General features: G+C 47.4%; 1 pseudogene; it reads left to right on the top strand.

The window, feature by feature from the left end:
• Positions 1 to 283: 283 nt before the first annotated feature.
• Positions 284 to 402, top strand: LOC114612645 (annotated as a pseudogene).
• Positions 403 to 8,775: the final 8,373 nt, after the last annotated feature.

The raw sequence follows: 8,775 nt of genomic DNA, 5'->3' as shown, positions 1-8,775 counted from the left end.
ATGGCTCTTTGTGAACTTCGAGGACGGAACTTCACACCACCAGTGGGGCTTGTCTTAGAGTTACCATTACTGTGGTGAAGCGCCATGAGCAAACCAACTTGGGAGGAAAGGGTTTATTTCAGCTCGACAGGGCAGGAACCTGGAGGCAGGAGCTGGTGAAGAAGCGATGGAGGGGTGCTGCTTGCTGGCTTGCTCTCTATGGCTAACTCAGCCTGCTTTCTTACAGAAGCCAGGACCACCTGACCAGAGGTGGCCCCTTCCATATCAGTCACTAAGAAAATTCCCTGTTCCTAGAGCCATAGCGAGTGCGATTGTTGTGTCACATGTGTGTCAGTAGGTGGCAGAGAGAAGAGAGGCCGTGTCTACACTCTCCTATGTCTGAATGATTAGCAGCCTAACGCTCCTTGAAAAAAGCAAACCTGCAATGACCACCAGTCCACTGTGAGGACAGGGAGAAGGCCGGAGACTAGGAGAATCCTTCCTGGGATCATGGGCCCCAGGGCAGGAATGAACCTAAGCCAGACGACCCTTGCATGGGGCCACCCAGGCGGGCCTGAGTGAGGAGCTAGCCTGAGATGACCACCAGTCTGGCACCACTCAGGCATGGGAGGTGCAGGTGGACCATGCCAGAGACAACCCCAGACACTCGGAGACCCCGGGTCCACTAAGAGGAATAAGTAAACAGTGGAGACATGGAAGAGAAAGACAGAAGGACGTGGGCACAGTGAAGAGAGCAGGACTGGAGACCCGAGGGGAGTGAGGAACAGTCTCAGGTGAGTAGCTGGTGATGTCACCTGGGGTGGGGTCCTGGCCTGTGCTGTCACTGGAGACCATGTCTGGGTCTGTGGCTCTGCAGCATCAGGGGTCTGTTACCACCAAAGGACAGCCAGATGTTTCAGGACTTCTGAGAGGAGTCCCAGTGGGGTTCCAGTATTGATGGAGTAGCAGAAGCCAGAGGCCTAGTGTAAGACCAAAGAGTCATTGTAACAAACATTTGCAAGCAAAGACATGTGGACAAAAGGGTACACTGTGGGACACACTGTGACACACTACAGCTTCCACAATGAAGATGTTTTTTTTCTCTGTTGGAGGGGTTTGCAAGGGTGGAGGGTAGGGATTGGGGGTGAGGGAATGAGTGGGATTGGGGTACATGATATGAAAGTCACAAAGAACCAATTAAAGGTTGTAAACAAAAGAAAAAGAAAAAAATGCCCGACAGTCTTTGCTATGGGACAGTCTCTCAAATGGGGTTCCCTCCTCTCAGATGACTCAAGCCTGTGTCAAGTTGACATAAAATTAGCCACCACTGGGTCCCTGGTTCTCTTCTCAGACCTGACCAACTTTCTACCTCAATCATTTTACAGCTTACCGTATCCTTAGTCTGCCGTCAGTCTGACTACAAAGAGATCCAAGAGCCCCTTGTCTGCCTTCATTTTCAGGAATTCATCTATAAAACCAGTACCGGCCCTCAGCTGGGATGCACACCACCCTAAAGGGCTCACGTGAGGATTAATGGCCTCTGCTCCATACAATAGAAAAGCAATTAACCATCCTAGCCCGACAGCAGAAAGTTAAATGACCAAGATCAGCCACAAAGGAAATGAGGCCTCCATGTTTAGTATGGCAAGTTCAGAGGTCATTTATTACCCTATCAGTGAGAGTCACTAGTAAACAACAGTTTCACTGACTTTAGAGATGTGTTTTATGACTGTATGGGGGTGGGGTGGCTTTAAACCCTGCCAGGTGAGCGGTGTATAATGTCCCCGGTGCTTTTTACAGAGGACCAGTCCTTACATGGGGTACATTCTGCGGTAGCAAAGGACTGTATCACAGAACCACATTTAGGGCTCTGCAAATACCCCTCACTGACTCCTCTCTCTCTCTCTGAGCTGACCCAAGGAAAATCTTACATGCTAAGAAGGTCTCCAGAGCTGGTCTTCTTGCCAGGGTAATGTGACATTCATGGGCCAGGTTCTTTCCCTGTAACTACTGTTTATGAATGAGTCAAGTAGTATATTGTCCAAGTTCTCATTCATGTGCCGGTGAGAGGTGAGCATGGGGGAAGTTCTCCCTGCCTCTTTCTTTCTTTCCCTCCCTCCCTCCCTCCTTCTCTCTCTCCCTCTCTCCTTGCCTCCCTTCTTCCCTCTCCCTCCTCTCCCTCCCTCCCTCTTGCCCTCCAGTTTTGAAGAGCTTGCAGTTGAACGGAACAGTTCCTACTCTCATGGCAACTTCCCCCGAAGCGCTGTGTACAAATTCACTGTGTTCTTTTCCTGGGTCATTTTATGCCTAAAGATAAATGTCGCCGTGCCCAGATCGTCCTTCCTGAGTTGGAAGCAGAACAACCATAAAGCAAGGCTCTGGGGAGGAATGTTCTGTTAGGATAGGGATGAGTGAGAATGCTGCTTGGAAAGGCATCCTCCTGCATCACACCGCTGCTCGTTCAGTCAGCGCTTCTGCCTTTCTCGATGACTTTTCTCGTTGTGAGGGGATATTATTCATACCGTTCCCGAGTGTGCTTTACTATATATACTCATGGGCATGAATTAAATGAGCTCAGGGAAAGCATCTTGCTGGTAAACAATCCTTTTCTTTCTAAAGACAGGGATATTAAAGTTAAAATTTTAATGCGATGACCAAATTGCCTATTATGACTTTAAGTTGACCAGATATTTTTGATAAAGACATTGAGTTTGTATAGCTATCATTTTTAAACCTACACTTATAGCTTAGGAACCACAAATAGCATGAATACCGTGTTTCATTTAACCATTTACACTATAAACTGCAAAACAGGGCTTGAGAGACCTCGTTCTCAGTATGCTGGTCACCAAGCCCAGCTATAGTCCCATCTCGGAAGACTGGTTCCTCTCAGACATTCAAATCACTCCACTATAGTTCCCACCCTTTAATTTACTCACTAGACCTTGGATCTGGGAAGAATTACTCTTCATACGATGTAAGGAGAAATTACAGATGTGATCAAGTTAAGCAGTCTGCTATGGGAGATGGCCCTAGACGGCACAGGTATGGTATGCCTGACATCCAAAAGGCACACAGGAGTGTCACAGAAAGAAAGGTAATCTACAATGAAACAGAGGCCTGAGCCATGGAGCCTGCAGTTAGAACAGTAATGGCCACCAGAACAAGCCGGGGCAGGTACAGTCTTTCTATCTGAAAGGATCTTTCCTGGTAACTTTACTCCAATGTCATAGTTACTTTTTTTGTTAGTGTGCAGAATGCCAGGATCAAGGCAGCTTATAAATGAGCATGTTTAATCTGGCTGACGGTTTCAAAGGGCTCGAGTCCGTGATGGCGGCACAGGCGGCCGAGAGCTCCCATCTCAATCTGCCAAGTCGGATGCAGAGAGAGCTCACTGAGAATGGTGTTGGCTTTTTTAAACCTCGAAGCCCACCCCAAATGACATACCTCCTCCAACAAGGCCACACCTCCTAATCCTTCCCAAGAAGTTCTACCACCTTGGGACCAGGTACTCATACTCAGTCAATACGTGAGCCTCAGGTGTCCATTCTCACTCAAACCCCCACACATGGTTAGACTGAACAGGATACAATCTCAAAAAAAAAAAGCAAAAATGAGTTTGCATTATTTTAAGGCACCGAGTCTGTAGTAGTTTGCAATAAATTCACCACTGGGGGGAGCTAGGCATGGTGGCTCATGCCGGTGTTCTCAATACTTGGGAGCTTGCGGCAGAGGCCTCAGAGTTAAAGGACAACTTGAGCTACAGAGCAAGTCTGAGACCAGCCTGAACTGCACAAATTTACGTCTTAAAAATCCATACACATATGTATTTACATTCATGTACATAAACATATGTTGACGCCTGTCTCAGTGGATGAGGAGCGTGGTCAGCTCTCTCCCCAGTAAAACAGCTGCAATCGATAGGAACTGTGGAAGGATGACCTCAGGACGCACAAAGGAACACATCGGTTAGAAAATCCACTCTAAGAGCACCGGCTTGCTCCCAGCACCTTTCAGCACGATGCTCGCCTCATAGTGGATATGGCCAAGTTCTTCCTCCCCACGCCCCCACACTCCCCCTCCCCTGTGGGGGCGGGGCGGGGCGGGGCGGGGCACCAGCGTTTTCTCATTCCCTCCCAGATCCTGTAGAAACTCCAAGCAGGTGTAATTGAGTTGTCAGCGGCTCTTCCCGTCACCCAGCCCCCACACCTGTACACTAAAGTGACCCTGTCTTCATCAGCTTCTTCCCTAACTGTTCTTAGGATTGAGGTCTCATGAAAAGAGAGGCGAGCCAAAGAGACCCAGCCCCATCAACCCCCACTGAGTGTCCTGTGCTTAGAGGATGCTACTTCCCGATCTTCATCGGCACTGGCTGTCAATCACTTTCTTGACGGCAGTTATTCTGCCTGGGGTGGATACTCAAAAGCAGTTTTAATTTTAATTTCTCTGATGGCTAAGGGTGCTGAGCACTTAATCCAAGCATACACTGGCTGTCTGCTCTTCTTTTGAGAACAGTCCGTTCAGCTTATTAGCCCATGTGTTACCCGGATGATTTATTTTCTTTGTGTTTATAGATCCAGGAGAGAAGGAAGAGAGAGAAGGGAAATTGACGAGGGTATGGATAGGAACAAAATAAAATGGTGTATGTGTCTGATGATGTCGTAATGAAGTATGTAGCACTGTATCATCTTAAAAACTCATGAGCCTGGTGTTTATCAAAGAGAGATGTGATGCTGTCCCCTCCCTCAGTTCTAGTTCAGCAGCAACACCAGATCCTGCCTCCTGAGTACAGGCGAATAAGAACAAAGAGCCTGGTGTGTGTGTGTGTGTGGGTGGGTGAGTGGGTGGGTGTGTACAGGTTGGCACACACTGATTCAGCATCTGCCATGGGCCCGCCACTGCTCTAGGCACTGGAGTACAGTTATGCTCAGCATCGTGGTCCCTGTAGTGACAGAGAGTACAGGCATAGAGGTGCTTGTAGCGCAAATGGTGGGGAGCTAGCTGGGTACGGACAAAGCACTCAGTGTGTTTTCAAGTGCATGGTTTTAGAAATTACTGTATTTAGGCCAGGTGAAGACAGAAGCAAGGGTAGGGAAAATGAGGACACGCACGTGTGACAACATCATGCACGGGCGATTTCAGTAAAATACAGGCGTCGTTGCAGGGGGGGAGCAGACAGGGAGGGTCAGTGGCACCCCCATTATGACACCTTCCACTCTGAATGCGGGGTGCCTCCTGTGCACTGCAAACAGATCAAAGCGCTCGCTAATAGAGTATAGTCACGCGCCCTAAGACCGAGCCACGCACTTAGGAAATTACTGATGTGCTAATTGAACAGTGACATGGGACAAAGGACACAAAGTATCTGAACAACAGGGCGACATCAGAAGCCATGGGAAAGAGGCTGGGTTTGAAAGTAGAGCAGACTGCTTCCCACATGGAGGGCATCTTCCGCATTGCCTCTTTACTATTGGGCAGCCTGGACCCTCTGGTCCAACTGGATACAGCTCCCTGCTTCACGGGGTTGTTATGCACATTATGATGTATGCAAATTGTCTGTAAATAATAAATCATCAGTAAATATTAATCACTGCTAATTAAGGAGCCAATCCCCGGTGCCTCGGGGAGTTCTACATCCACCCTGGAAAGCTTTAATGAAGATGTTGAAGGACAAAGAATTTTTTCAATCAGGGCTTCCTGGCTGAGGGCCAGCGATGGGTTTCTTTCTGCTTTACGTTTATGAATATGATGACAGAATCAAAGACCTGATGATTGGTTTAGTGACATGTTCCCAGTAACTAGACAAAACTGTGATTCCAAAGGAGAGATGGTAAATCTCAGGGAGATATCTGGTGGACATCGAATACCTGCCCCGCCCAGCAAGAACACTTGTTCACACACGGCTTGGTGCTTGTACTTGAGTTCTGAGACCCTCTACTCTCTTACTCTCCACGTCCCCAGGCTCATAGCACCCTCTTAGGTTGCTCTCACCTCTAACCTTCCCTAGCTGTCATCTGATTACTCTGTCTTCCCTCATTCATCTTGGTTCACAGGGTTACCTTTCCTTCCAGGATCTGCTTCTCTCTTGATGGACAGCTAAACTAGTCTCAAGAACTCACTTCATGTGTGTGTGTGTGTGTGTGTGTGTGTGTGTTTAAAGCCCCTATGTCAGCGAGGTTGGGGGTGGGGAAGATGTTTGCCATGCATGAGCCCTGTTAGTGGCAATGCTGTTGGTTTTAATTACACCCTGGCTGTGACTATCAAAGATAAAAAAGCAGGGGGGCTGGAATGATGGCTCTGGTTAAGAGCATTGACTGTTCTTCCAGAGGTCCTGAGTTCAATTCCCACCAACCACATGGTGGCTCACAACCATCTGTAATGGGATCCCATGCCCTCTTCTGGTGTGTCTAACAGCCACTGTGTACCCATACACATAAAATAAATAAATAATTCCTTTTTAAAAAAAAAAGAAAGAAGAAAAAGCAAACTGAGAATAAGCAAAGCTAAGAACTAGGCACATTTCAGAGAGGTCGGTCTTAACTCCACAGGAGGCAAGACAATTTGCAAAGTGTCTCTAAGCACAGTTCCTCAGTGCCCTGGAAGACTGCGCACTGGGAGGCAGGTTCATACTGCAGCTCAGCAAGGCCAACTGCACATGTATTGTGCCTGCAAACCTTTCTTTCCAGAGTGTTTGCACTGCAATCTTATTTTTTTCTTAATGATTAGTTCCTTTTATTGCACTTTAGTTTTTAAATGTCCTAATTCAAATAACCTGGAAGCTTCTCTATGACCCTCTCTCTCTTCCACGGTGGGTTGTGACCTCATACGAAGTCCTATGACTGACTGGGGGATTGTGGGAAAAGCTCGGCAACAGGAAGAGTTTGCGAACACAGAGTGACCAACAATTAACTCAGAATCGACAATGTAGCGAGCCTCAAGTATTTCTGATGGTGCTTGCCTGTGCTGGGTACACCCCTGCATTGCGGCTGCGGTTCTGAGCACGAGTGCACATTTTACGTGGCAAAGCTGTCATGCCATGCAGTGCAGTGAACACTGGGCTCAGATTGGCAACTGCTGTGTGCTGTGAACTCTGGTGTTTTTACTGTATGCAAACAGTCTTCTGCTCTTTCAATAACGTAACGGTTTGTTCTTTGAAAAGAAAGACTTTTGGTATCTTCCTGCCGACATTATTAGCATGTTAACTCCCAATGAATATACCTCTGAATTATATAATGTTACAATGTAAAAAAAAAATTGCTTGAGTTGTTGATTTGAAGTTTATTTAAACAATCATTAAATGAATTTGGGTTTGGGATTAGGGAAGTATTTCCAATGATTTCAGAGGTGATCCTAAACATACTTCTGCCATTTTGCACCATGCATTTCTCTAAAGAGGTATTCTTAATGTTTTTAATAATAACGCATCACTATTGTGAGCAGCTTTAGCCAGTGGCCCCTGACATGGGCATCTGCATCCTAAAACAATGTGTACTACTGTCAGCTAACACGTCAACGCCTGGTGACACTTACGGCTCCTCAATGGCAGCTGATCAAAGTCCACATCTGAAATGCGCTTTGATAATGTGAATCTCGGCTGCTTGTCATACCTAATTAGATCACCATCGTCTTAATTTCACAAACGCAGCTGAGAGGGAGCTCTCCTTCAGGAGAAGCGTTTGCTGGGCAATTACCTTGTTCCTCTCCCTGCTGTGGACCACCGTCCACCCTCTGTTCCTTTGTCAACCTCCTTTTCAGCTGTGTGTCTGCTTTGTGAGGGCAAGGCCAGTTAATGACGGATAACATCATTTGGAAGTGTCTAATGGCACTGACACAGATCTCGATTTTAAATAATGGCTTCCAGCAAAGAGCTGGTGTACACTGATATCGAGCACGAATGCCCAACCCTCACAGAGGCAGCCTTGCTCCTTAATGTCCTAACGTGTCCGCATAAAGACTTAGTAGTCTGTATGCATCCTGAGTGTTAGGAGTTTGGTTTGTATCATTTGATAAATAAGACGTGAATACTAATCCACGGTCTATGTATACGTGGCAGTGTGTTACGTGAGGATAATTCCATGCGGGATGTGTACATCCCACCTCCTTGATCCCTTCTCAGACCCTGAGAGAATAATCTACAGAAGGTTTAAACCACGTTTTGAATCTTTCTGGCTAAGTTCATGGCAAACCAGACTGTGAATTCAGTTCCATCAAAACTCAAGGATGTTTCTTTTAAGACAAGGTAAGGGATAAACAAAAGTAGCTTTTTTTTTTTCTTTTGGTTTTTCGAGACAGGGTTTCTCTGTGTAGTCCTGGCTATCCTGGAACTCACTCTGTAGACCAGGTTGGCCTCGAACTCAGAAATCCGCCTACCTCTCCCTCCTAAGTGCTGGGATTAAAGGCGTGTGCCACCGCTGCCCGGCTAAAAGTAGCTTTTCAATGGAGGCCCACAGTGCTTGCCGCGGTCTTTCAATGAATAAATTCCATGGCGTGCTTGTTTCCTGGGTCTGATGCGCTGAAGCAGTATAAACTAGGGCTACAGGTGGCTTGCTGGTCAAGGACACTAACTGCTCTTCCAGAGGGTCTGAGTCTGGTTCCTGGCCCATCCACATCGGGCAGCTTACATCGTCTCTAACTCTAGCTCCAGAGCAACTGGATGCTCCTGGCCTCTGAGGGTGCCTGCGCTCATACCCGCATGCACCTGATAACGGAGGTCCTGCATGGAGTATCTTCACTCCTGCCTGCTACATGGCTTTTCCATGTTTGGCGCCCCCCCCCCCCCCCGGCCCTCCACTAGGC

The sequence above is a fragment of the Grammomys surdaster genome, unplaced genomic scaffold, assembly GCF_004785775.1.
Source record: "Grammomys surdaster isolate TR1022 unplaced genomic scaffold, NIH_TR_1.0 126176, whole genome shotgun sequence".
Classification (NCBI taxonomy): Eukaryota; Metazoa; Chordata; class Mammalia; order Rodentia; family Muridae; genus Grammomys; species Grammomys surdaster.
The sequence above is the reverse complement of the archived record's forward strand: the minus strand, read 5'-3'. Positions and strand labels throughout refer to the sequence as shown.